We start from the raw sequence: 12,853 nt of genomic DNA, 5'->3' as shown, positions 1-12,853 counted from the left end.
TAGTTTTCTCTCTTTCCTATCCTTATACCCCCCCATCCTTATTCCCCCATCACACTGAAACCATTTCCTTTCTGCCACGTCAACGGCCTCCCTCTGAACTGCTTTTTCTGAAAAATCACAGAATCCATTTCTCTTTCTCCAGCTGTCTCTCTCACTCACTATTTCTCTCTATTTCTCTCTCACACTCTCTTTCTGACCTCAATATCATATTTTACATGTCCTGCATGTCTTTCTTGCTTATTTCTGCTATATGTTTTTCATAAGGAATTCAGTTGACATCCAAAATAAACATGCACAGTGTACTTTCTTACTCTATAAATCAGACTGCACATAAAATACTGTGCAGTCCCTAGACTATTTCAAATATTCTGTTTCTTTCTTTCTTTCTTTCCATAAAAAAAGTTTGTCGCTCATTTCAGTGGTTGTATGTTAAGCACATTTACTGCTCTCTGTGTGTGGGTGGTGTGTTTATGTGTTTCTGACCTAGTATACTTTTGGGGACAAATTTGCTGAATTAGTTAAAAGTAAATCTGAAAAAGAAAATTACTTTTTGGAGATGTCCTCAAGGCAAAATGAATACAATTAGACTAAATAATGTCTATGTCATGTCTAAAACCCCTTCAAAAATAAGGCTCTTTTTAGTCTAGATTAATTGTAAGTGGCTTATTTTAAGAACAAAAGATGTCAAAAGGAAGTCCTCACTTGTGTGTTGGGTTTGCCTATTTTACAGAGACCAGCCAACAGTCCCCACTGAAGAAAATGGTTTATAAAAAATAATATCTTACATAATGAAAATCTAAAAATACAAAAAGGTTTCTTTACAAAAAGGTATTTGTGTGTGTGTGTTTCTAAGCGTGTTTGTGCATGTGCACGTCTGGAGGAGTAATGGTGAAAGAATGGTGATAGAGACATATCTTACTTTGGGCAGATCAGGGGCCGGTTGCACCAGCTATACGTACGTCAGAACTTAGTCTAGTTGTGGCATAAATGGGCACTAAGTAACAATTTACGCCCTACTAAATATTTGAGCGTTGCACCATTAAACTTATGTAGGACGTAACCCTATGTATAAACTAAATATTTATGGAAGCCTCCGACCAGGAGTAACGGTTGGAATAAAAAAGCAGACTGACATTTTATGACATCAGTGAGCTATGTTTTGCATGACAGGCTTCAATCCTTTCGACATATATGATGATGTTGACATTTACACTTGTTTACATTTACGAGAGAGAGAAAGAACGTACTTTTAAGCGGCTCTTCAGCATAAAACCGTTCTAACGGTGCAGTTTCCAAGGTGCGTCACTCAGTGTCAAGTTTCAACACATTCAAAATATATATAGGATATTAAAATGAATAAATGTCTATTTTTCCATCCTGTTGTATTAGTATTTATTTATCACCCCTTATTTATTTTAGATACAGTTCCTATATATTGTTATTTACACAGAGCAAATATACTATTTATTAAATCTACTTTTATTACGTATCATATTTTAATGGGGATATAATTTATTACAGCTGACAGTTATGTGAGCAGATGTTGGTAAACGTCATATTATGCGACTACGCATTACTTTACAGAGAGCTAACGACCTACTAGTTAAGTCTTGCCTTAAGAACAGGTGGTGCAACCAAATTAAGCTCTGACATAGTTAAAAACTAACTAATAGTTACTAAGCACTTAATGTGAACTTTACGTCCCAACTTACGTGAGACTTACACACAGCTGGTGCAACCCTACCCAGATGTGTAAATGGCTTTCACTGCAGATGGCACATGGGTGAATGGGCCCTTGAGAATATTTGAGTAGATTTAATACCTTTTGTAGACTAATAAAAAAAAAAAAAAAAAAAAAATGCATGACATGGTCTTGGAAAATATTTCTACATGAACGATCAAACAGATGTTGGTAAATTTGCACCAGCTCGCTAATAACTCTACACGCCAGTGTGTACTTGTTGACTGATTTTGACTGATTGAACAAGATAAACAGAATGAGCTGTCAGCCTAAAGGTAGGTGGAGCTCCAGGTCACACCTACCAATAACGTGGACCAATAGCAGTAAGAAGGTGTTTAGCAGCCGGTTAGAAGTTTTCCCAGGCGAGATGTTTCGAACCACCGAAACGAACATAACAACACCATCTTTTTGGCCAGATTTCATTCTAAATGACATCACATCCGTACGTTCTGCGATTTCATATGAAGTATATTTTGGCCTTAACTCACCACCCCAACAACGCCTTTTCTTTAAATAAACTGGTCTTATAGGGGGCTTCAAACTCAACCTGAGTCTTATCAGTAAAGCTCTTTCATTAGGCCTAATGTTTATGTTTATCACTCTCAAAGTTTATATGAATATGAATTTGTGAAGTGAAATATATATATACAGTACCGTTCAAAAGTTTGGGGTCACTTGCCTGAAATGTTTCTCATGATCTTAAACCTTTTGATCTGAAGGTGTATGCTTAAATGTTTGAAATTAGTTTTGTAGACAAAAATATAATTGTGCCAACATATTCATTTATTTAATTACAAAACTACAATTTTATAAAAAAAAAAAAATTAAAGTTTTTTTAAATGGATGACTTGGACCAAATAATTAAGAAAAGTAGCCACTAAGTGCCCAGCATATAGATTGGAACTCCTTCAATACTGTATAAAAAGCATCCCAGGGTGATACTTCAAGAAGTTGGTTGAGAAAATGCCAAGACTGCAAAATCTAGGCAAAGGGTGACTACTTTGAAGATGCTAAAATATAACTAAACTTTTGAACGGTAGTGTATATATACAGTAAAACACATTTGATGGTGAGAGAATAATGTTTTGTGCATGAGTGTGTTTGAAAGACTTTTCTGTACTTTTTCTACATTTTATGCATTATTACATTTTATTATATTCTTCCAATTAACATTTTTTATTGAGTCATAAATACACAACAAACAAAAAAAACACAACAAATATATATCGAATCAACATTTAACATTTAACCCCCACTAATATGCCTCCCCAATCACCAACCCCACCCTGACCCCCAACGAACACCCTTGTGGTCACATATCATAATACACACACACACACACACACACACACAACAGAAAACAAAAAAGAAAATATAATAAATATACATAATTAAACTAAACTTCTCTCTCCACATCCCCTCCCCGAGAGTCCCCCAAAAACGCTAAATAATTGCCCCATTTCCTAACAAACAAGTCCCAAAACCCCAGCCTTCTACTTGCTACCTCCTCGAAAGCTGCCACCCTCCCCATCTCCGCAAACCACTCCGGAAATGAGGGCGCTCCTTCCGACTTCCATCCCCTTAAAATAATTTGCCTGCCAATCTTGATACTGGTCAGAACCCAATTGTTTATGTGTTTATCCCCCAAATTTATGACCGCCCCATCACCCAAAATACAGAGTCTGGGGCAAAGTAAAATTTGAGTGCCCGAAACGTCACACATACAACTCTGAACCTTCAACCAGAATACTTGGATCTTAACACACCCACAAAAGACATGGGTTGTGTCTCCAACTTCTGATTGGCATCACCAGCAGGTGGGTGTGTCTTTAAGACCAAGCCTATACAATCAAGAGGGAGTCCAATAAAATCTATGTAAAATCTTGAATTGCAAAGGGCGCACCCTTACATCTCTAGATGCAGACTTAATGTTTTTTTTAGAATACTAGCCCACACTCCCTCCTCCAATACCAAGTTTAAATCTTTCTCCCATAATCTCTTGATAGAAGTTAAAACTCCGACCCCCAGACTCTGAATTCGCAGGGAGTAATACACTGATGCCTCATGACCTTTTCCAAAAGCAGTAATCACCTCTCCCAGAGTATCTTCCACTTTGGGGGGAGGTGTGCTACTCCCAAAAACAATACAGAGCAGGTGGCGCAGCTGTAAATACAGAACTGAGATCTGGGAATCCCAAAATGTTGAACCAAATTTTCAAAAGATCTCAACACTCCACTCTCATATAGGTCACCTAGTGTAGTAACCCCCCTAACAATCCACTCTGACCAGCAGAAAGGGGGCTTATTAATACATAATTAAGGGTTCAGCCATATGCTTGAGGCAACATTTAAATAATTGTCCGAATTAAACACTCTGGACACTTTTGTCCATACCGAGTGCAAATGCGAGATAACAGGGTGTAACTTAACTTCTCAGATTAGTTTGATAGAAAGGTTTTGCAATGGCAAAATAGGGGCAAGAACTTCCTGTTCAATACAAAACCAGGGAGGGGCTCTCTCAGGTGGAAGCGACCAATTAGCCAAATGTCTGAGACCGAATGCATAATGACAAAACAAAATTTTGGGAAGGCCTAGCCTACCTTTGTCAATCGGCCTATGTAAATTATTAAAATGTAAATTAGGACGCTTACCATTCCAAATGAAGGACTTTGCTATGCTATCAAATTGCTTGAAATAAGAGAGGGGGACATCTACAGGGAGAGATTGTAACAGGTTGTTAAATTTTGGAATACAATTCATTTTAATAACATTAACTTTCCCAATCATAGATAAATGTAATGAAGCCCACTTGCCCACATCACTCGAAAAAGTTTTTATTAAGGGGTCGAAATTATCTCTAACTAAATCAGACAAATTTGCTGGGAAAAAAATGCTTACTTAAAAATACTTAATGCCCTGTTTGGGCCACTGGAAGGCACCCGGCTGGAAAGCCGTTACTGGGCATTACGCTGTCAGAGCCAAAGCTTCGGATTTGGACCAATCCGTATCCTGAGGAATTAATAATTCTATGGAGGCAAGGCATAGATCTAATGGGGTCGGAGACTAATAATATATGATCTGTGTAAAGCAAAAGCTTATGCGCAACACTTTCCGCCACCACCCCTGGAAAATCATCTTCCCTTTTTATCACAGCTGCAAATGGTTCCAGGGCAAGACAGAACAATAATGTGGAAAGAGGGCAACCCTACCAGGTGCTCCTATTCAGAGTAAAATTATCTGAAATTAATCCATTTGTTTGTACCGCTACTGGGTGTATATAAAATAACTTAATCCATCCAATAAAAGTATTCCCGAACCCATATATTTCCAAAATCTTAAAAAGATAATCCCATTCTACCATATCAAATGCCTTTTCGGCGACAAGTGAGATGGCAGCGACCGGAGTCTGATCATTCGCCACTGACCAAATAATATTGATGAAATGCCTAATGTTATCAGAAGAGCTGTGGCCCCGAATAAACCCCACCTGATCTATATGTATAAGAGATGTCATAACTTAATCAGTTAGTCAGAATTTTTGACAATATTTTTACGTCTAGCTAGGTCAGGGAAATTGGACGGTAACTCTTACACTTGCTTGGATCTTTGTCCTTTTTAAGAATCAGACTGATCCGGGCTTGTGTCATGGTTAGCAGAAGCTTTCCATTCTTTAATGATTCCGTATAAATTTCTAACAAATGTGAAGCCAGTTCTGTAGCATAAGATCTAAAAAATTCTGTGGCAAAGCCATCTGGCCCCGGAGCCTTGCCTGTAGGCAAGGCCCTAATTACCTCGCCAAGCTCCTCCAAGATTATCTCAGAATCAAGAGAATTTTTTTGCTCAGTCGTCAGTTTAGGAAGTTCAAATGGTTCCACAAAGATTCTAATATCTTCATCAGTAGACAAAGACATGGAACTATAGAAATCAAGACAGAATTCTTTAAAAGCATTATAGGTAAATATTTCACCATCAGCAGATTTCACTGAGGGAATGGTAGAAAAAGACTCTCTCTGCTTTATATATCTAGCCAAAAGCTTCCCTGTTTTGTCCCCCAACTCAAAATATGACTGTCTTGACCTGAATAGCCAAAACTCCACCTTCCATGACAAAATAGAATTATATCTGTATTTCAATCGGGTCAATTCTCTGAGGACATCAGACGACATTCGGCGCTTCAGCTCTGCCTCGGCACTTTTAATATTCCCTTCCAACTCCACGAGTTCTCGTGCTTTGGATTTTCTGATGAATGAGGCATACTGTATGATCCGACCCCTAAGAACCGCATTAAATTTCTCCCAAGCCACACTCACAGAGGATACTGAGGACCAGTTGGTCTCCATATAGACTATTAAAGCGCCAACTATATGATTTCTTTTCCACCATATGTGACAACACCTCTAAACTCACCAGGGCATGATCTGAGACTAAAATGATTCCAATTGAACAATCAGCAACAGATGAAATGAGGGACTTAGATATAAAAACAATATCTATTCTAGAATAAATCTTATTGTCTGATGGAAAAACATTTATAGTCCCTACCAGATGGGTTCAAAAGTCTCCAAATATCTGTAAGACCAAGATTTTTACACATCCTGTGAAGCATCACTGTTGCTCTTTTGCTTCACTATGACCAAGGACTGAGTCCATAAAAATATTAAAGTCTCCTCCTAATATTATATCATGAGAGGTGTCAGCAGCTTGCAGCATTCCTTCAAGATCTATAAAAAATCCATGATCAACAGCGTTAGGTGCATAAATATTAGCCAAAATCGACCTTAGCCCCTGAATTTCTGCTAAAACAATAATGACTCTTCCTAATTTATCTTTAATCTGTTTGAGACATTTGAATTGTAGATGCTTACTTATCAATGTAATGACTCCCCTGCCAGCACTAAAGAAAACATGTCCACCCCATTATCTTCCCAAGTTTTTCAGCTTCCTGCAGAGAAAGATGTGTTTCTTGAAGAAACACTATATCATATATCTTACATTTAAGAAAAGAAATAACCTTCCTTCTTTTTATGGGGTGCCCCAACCCATTCACATTCCACATGGAGAGAGACAATCCACTCATATTAACATCTGACATTTTGACATATTATAAAAATTATTAATTATTCAATAGAATACAATAGATAGATAGTGTCAAAAATACAATTATTACAACCACATTCCAACATTAGTGCAACAATCAAACCCCGAATGAAAAAAAAAAAAAAAAAAATAGAAAAAAGAAAAATGTATGCATTAACCCCGCGTACGACAGCACCAACTGGCGTCCATCCCTCTAAACTCAAACATTCCATGTACGCCTATGAGAGTCCCCGTGACAACTTTGCCGTCGGATTGCTCAAGTCCGGTGTTTCTATACACATTTTGTGAGACAGAATTACACAACAGAAAATAATCTATAAAACAAACTCCAGCCAATAGAAAGAACCAGCACAAAAAGAAACAAAAAAGGCGTTCAGTTCCTCGAACAGTCAAGTGAATGTTCACCACAAATAACTTACTCAGTCATTGACTTTATGAAGGACATTGCTTGCCATGGGCATGTAAATATTTTGCGGCCATCCTTAGTATCTATTCTCAATTTGGCCAGAAACATCAGTGCAAATTCCTTGAACCGATCACGTTTCTCTCTTGTTGAATTTGCAAAGTCTGGGAACAAGAAAATGCTGTGGCTCTTCCAAGAAAGCCTTCCTTTACTCCTCACCTCGCGTAACACGAGACCTTTATTGGATGATTTCAGAAATTTGGCCAGAACTGATCGGGGCCTATCTCCGTCCGCAGATCTCCAAGCCGGAACTCTGTGAGCTCACTCGATTTCCAGCTTATGGCCTGTAATGTTGAGCAGACTCGGGAAGAGCTTTGCCGTCACGTTCAACAGTTGACGCTGAATCTCTTTTACCTCACTAGCCAAATTGAGTACCTAGTCTGCGGCCTTGTCAAGGGTATCATATAATTTATATATAAATTATATTATTGTAACACTTCTCAATGAAAGGAGGAGGTGAGAAGCAGATTTCCTGGTTCAGGTATGCCTTTTATTCTCTTCACTGCAGCAGATAGACTCTTTCAGGGTTTTCACTACGTTCAATAATTCACTCTCAAAAATAAACAAACTTCTTCACAAAACACTCAATAGCTTCAACATGAAATGGAAACAGTTTGACAATGCTGCACATTTGTTTCTCTCTCTCTCGTCTACTTGCGGTGTGGCTCTTTTTCTCTTTTGTGCCGCTCTCCCCGTGCTCACTGAAATTAGAGACAGGTGTTAGACATAATTTAGCTCAGGTGTAAGCACCCTTACCGCTTTCTCTCTCTCCGGAGAGATGCTTGACCATGCCCCCGCTGCCACAATTATGTTCATTGATCATTCATAATTACAATGATATTTCAGTGCTGAGTAAAAGACTAATTTTCTTTCTCCCTCTCTAATAAGGCTCTACGTCTGGCTTATATATCCACACACACATACAGTAAGTGTTTCCATTTGACAATAGTGGAGGAATGCAGAGTTGCATAAAACAGCAGAACTGAGTTCTTGTTTCATACACGCATTAAGCAGAAAAAACATGCATACTCTCACATTCTATGGATATTCCAACATTATTCAGTAAATTATATTAAGTTCATCTTTACTACTCTTGTGTAGTGTAATGTTCATTATGGACAAATAATAGCTGTTGTTTATCATTATATTAATTTTGGATAGTGTAATTTTGCTACCTACTCTTTGGGAAATCCTTCAAAAATCTTATTTTAAAATTTAAAAAAGAAGAATTAGGGGAGTTATTAAATTATCAACAATTTACTGCTGTTGCCTGATTTATATGTAATCATATAACAGATTAAAAAGTAACTTTAATCTGATTACGAATATTTTAAAATAATGTAATATGATTACAAGTACTTGATTTTTCTACTAAGGTAGCATAATCATGATTACATGTAATCGGTTACTTCCCAGCACAGGGTATTAACACAGCCTACAACAATATACTTGATTATTTAATCATTCAAACAATTAAAATATGTGGCCCACATTCACACTGAACATTTTTAATTAATCAAAAATTTTGTTGTACTTGTGTGTGTTGCGGGTGTGTCTTCTTTCTAGCATATCATCCATTCAAGAGCGTTGCTTTAGGGTTACCGCGATTGCACCATCCGTGATACAATTGGACCGTTTGTTTCACTCGCCCATGGGGAGGCATAGGGATAATTTGTGGGGGCAAAGCCCACCCCAGCACCCTTCTAGGTCCAGCCCTGTACTGAATCCTTGTTTTTTTTGTGAAAATGTTTATGTTGCTTGTTCCATAGTGTGTGTGTGTGTGTGTGTGTGTGTGTGTGTGTTCTTATTTGTCTGTAAACCTGTAAAGACACGAAATAGGAAAAAAGCTTGTTTATGGATCCATCTGTGCTCCTTCTACAGGGAACTTCTCCAGAATCAAATCCATTAGATTCTAACAGAATTATACAGACACCTAACTTAAAAAACACCAAGCAGACCAGTGTTTCCCAGTCTGGGGTAAGTGGAGTTACGATGGGGGTATGCAAAACAAATCTTAGATTTACCACTGTTTTAATTTCATCTTAGTCTAAAATAACATTCAAACAGAGTTCATGTATTTCTCACTGGCAAATTTTTTTTTTTTTTGTGCGCCCTCTAGTGTAGAAAGTAGAAACCCCAAAATAGACCTTGAGCTGACCACGCAATTGCACAGATACATCCCCACAATTCCTTACCTGCAATGATGCACAATTCCTGACACAGGACAGCTGTCATGATAAATTAACCGTTTGTAATGCCTGAGTAAAACCTATCATGTTATCATGATAGCATGTCACTGAAGTCTAGGCTAACTAAAAAACACAAACAATGGCACATCAAACTCCGTACAGCTGAAAAAGGTAGAATAACATATGTTATTCTATTATATTTAAAAACATATTTTAAGTGTACCATTATTGTTGTTGTTGTTGTTTTTTGTGTGTGTGTGTTTTTTTTTTTTTTTTTTTTTTACAACACCGAAGCATTAAACTATGGTGACTTTGAGAGAAGCATTTTTTTATTATTATTATTTTCTTGAGTATGTATAGCGTTTATGTAACAATTGGCTAAAGCACTTCTAAAAGAGGCTATTTAGACAAGTCAGAAATTAACTTTTTTATTAATCTATATCAACATTTGCCACCTGGAGTTGTTTTTAGGGGCATCACCATTATGAAGGAATTGTTAGGGCATATTTTTTTATAACCATACAAAATATGACAATATGACATCATTGTGTTACATCAAATATTTCTAATTAATCAATTCCTTATAAAACATGTTCAACCTGAAAATTCAGATAAGCAGTTACCAATAAATTTAAATGAACATCAAATAATTTCATGTGATACATATATACTAGGTCTAGAATAAAAATATATATATATATCCGATGTTACAAATAAGAAATAGAAATCATAAGTGGCATTATTATTTTATTTTTTTTGCCCCCACATTTTCAATTTCGGGGTTATTTTTGTCACCTTCAGTGGCATTTTTGCCCTGAGCCCTTGTTAATTTCTGACCCTGGTTCATTCCAAATGCGTTCTTGCACTAAAAAAGCAAGATGCAGCGCAATGAATAAGGCAGAACGCAGATGTCTTGAGACACGTTTTTAACAGTTGAAGTTCTTTTACGGCGTCTAAAAACACAGCAAAATGCACCAAAAACACATTAATCTAGCGCATGTTTACATGAAAAACAACTGAAAGGAGGACAGAGAAATCTTTATGAGGAGGCTTGAGCAAGGACGCGCAGGTTCAGGGCTGTAGCAAGGAATTCTCGGACCCCTGACTGTATATTGCGCTGGGCCCCTTTCATATAAAAATATACAGGTTAAAATTTGTTGTGGGCCCCCCTGGACCTGTGGGCCCCTAGAATCATTACCACCTTTCACACCATTAGCTACAGCCCTTCGCAGGTTGATTCTATTTGGAAATCTTTTGTGTCGATCGCACCTGACGTATGCTTAAATTCTTCTCCCCTTTCACATCTGACATAATAGTTCTAATTCCTGTTTCACCGCTGTTTTAACAAACTGTAATTGTCACATACTTCAACAGTGCACATTGAATTATTAGGATTTATTCTTATTATATCAATTAATTACATTTGAACAACATAACGGCAAGCGTTCTGAGGTAGGCTAATGCAGCTGTGCAAAGGCGACGCTCTGAAATGACGCTTGAATGAGCGGGACATTTCATTTTACAAATACATTTCACTTATATTCCTCCATCCTCTTTCCTTCTCTTGTATCCTAAAGCCCCGTTCACACCGCAGGTGACATGTCGCTGGTGGGCGTTCCTACTGCTGTCGCCGCTCTAATGTTATTGGTGGAATGCACAACTGGACATAGTAGAGTTTGAAATGCTGTTTACAGATGATACTGCCGATTAAACAAAGATATCATACTAATTTGACAAGGAATCAGTTCTTTTGCCGCTACAAATGCACATTCTGAAGGGGAGAGCGTATTATATACCTGCAGCAGTGCTTAATGCATCATATCATTAAACAAGACGAACGTTATATCAGTATATGAATCAAACTCACTCTGAATGCTGACATGGTTTTCCATGCATCATTTTATTAGGCCATATCTATGTATGTGGTTACAGACAAATGATACTGAACAGTGAAATTGCTCACAGAGACTTTTAACTTCTCATACCTCTTGCCTGCACTCGTGTGGACTCCAGTATCTCTCACTCACCCTTCCTGGAGACGGATGACATGAGCTCCTCTGTCTTCACTCTCATTGGTAGTCGCTCGTGAGTGTCACTCGTCATTTGCACAAAGTTGAAATTTTCCAAGTGTGTATGGCTGCATATTGGAGACCTCCAAGTGGATCTCCTTGTGTGATTGTCTAATGCAATTCAGTTTGAACACTGAAGTTGCATTTTTTGCCATACGCTCACACGTTGATGGTATTTAATTAAAACAATTAGGTTGTAAAATATTTTTTATGTCACACAACTGAAAACACTTAAGCTTATACCTTTTGCCATACGTGCATATGTTGATGGTATTTCATTAAAACAATAAGGTTGTAATATATTTTTTGTCACACAACTGAAAACACAAACTTATACCTGGAGAATTGGCTAATATTATATATTACATTTAAATAATTAGTATCAAGATGGAAAGGAGCGTATCAAAAGGAGATATAACTGCACTCAGTGAGGTGAGGTGAATGTGTAAATGTTATTAAAGCCAGCGATTTACAGTGAAGTGTTTACATTTTTTTTTTAACCTAATGTCACAGTTTTGTCCCATGCATAAAAAAAAAAGTTGAATGGATAGTTTACCCTAAAATGTATGCATTCTAACATCAATTGCTCACATTCATGTTGCTCCAAACTATATGACATTCTCTTCTTTGGAACACTAAATGAGATGTAGTCTCTGTCAAAATTCACCTATAATTTATATTTTTCTCCTTTAATGAATGCTGACAGACTTACATCCTGCCTAACATGTAACAAAAAATAAAGGCAAGTCATTAGTTTGAAATCTGAGGGTAAATTACATTTTTATTTTTTAGCGAGCAATTTCTTTAAGTAAAATTAAATCTTTACATCAATCAAATCTTCCATTACCCATCTATTCACAACAATATTATAACAACACAGTAGAATATGTAATAAATGTATTACAAAGCATATTTAAAAGGGAATGCACCACAGATGCCAAATCTTTTCAACAGTTACAAAACATGTACAAATGGCTCATAGAAATTGAAACAATTTAAACATTTCAACAGTCCAGATTATTAAGGTGGCACAGTTCGAGAAGCATTTTCTTTACAAATACAATAACATGTCACTCATTAGCACATTTAGCACATTTGGATTGCATTCAAGACCAACTGCAAAATCCTGGACACAGGGCATCTGAATAAATGCCCTGGAGCTCGCCTCGTCTACCCTTCCCAGCATAACCTGGTGGATACACAGGAAACACATTAAGTACTAGGGTGCATGTCTGTGATGCCTTGCTTGGAGAGGTTTGCTTTAAAAGTTATCTGACTACACTACTAAAATGGAA

The sequence above is a fragment of the Myxocyprinus asiaticus genome, chromosome 17 (genome assembly GCF_019703515.2).
Source record: "Myxocyprinus asiaticus isolate MX2 ecotype Aquarium Trade chromosome 17, UBuf_Myxa_2, whole genome shotgun sequence".
Lineage (NCBI taxonomy): Eukaryota > Metazoa > Chordata > Actinopteri > Cypriniformes > Catostomidae > Myxocyprinus > Myxocyprinus asiaticus.
The sequence above is the reverse complement of the archived record's forward strand: the minus strand, read 5'-3'. Positions refer to the sequence as shown.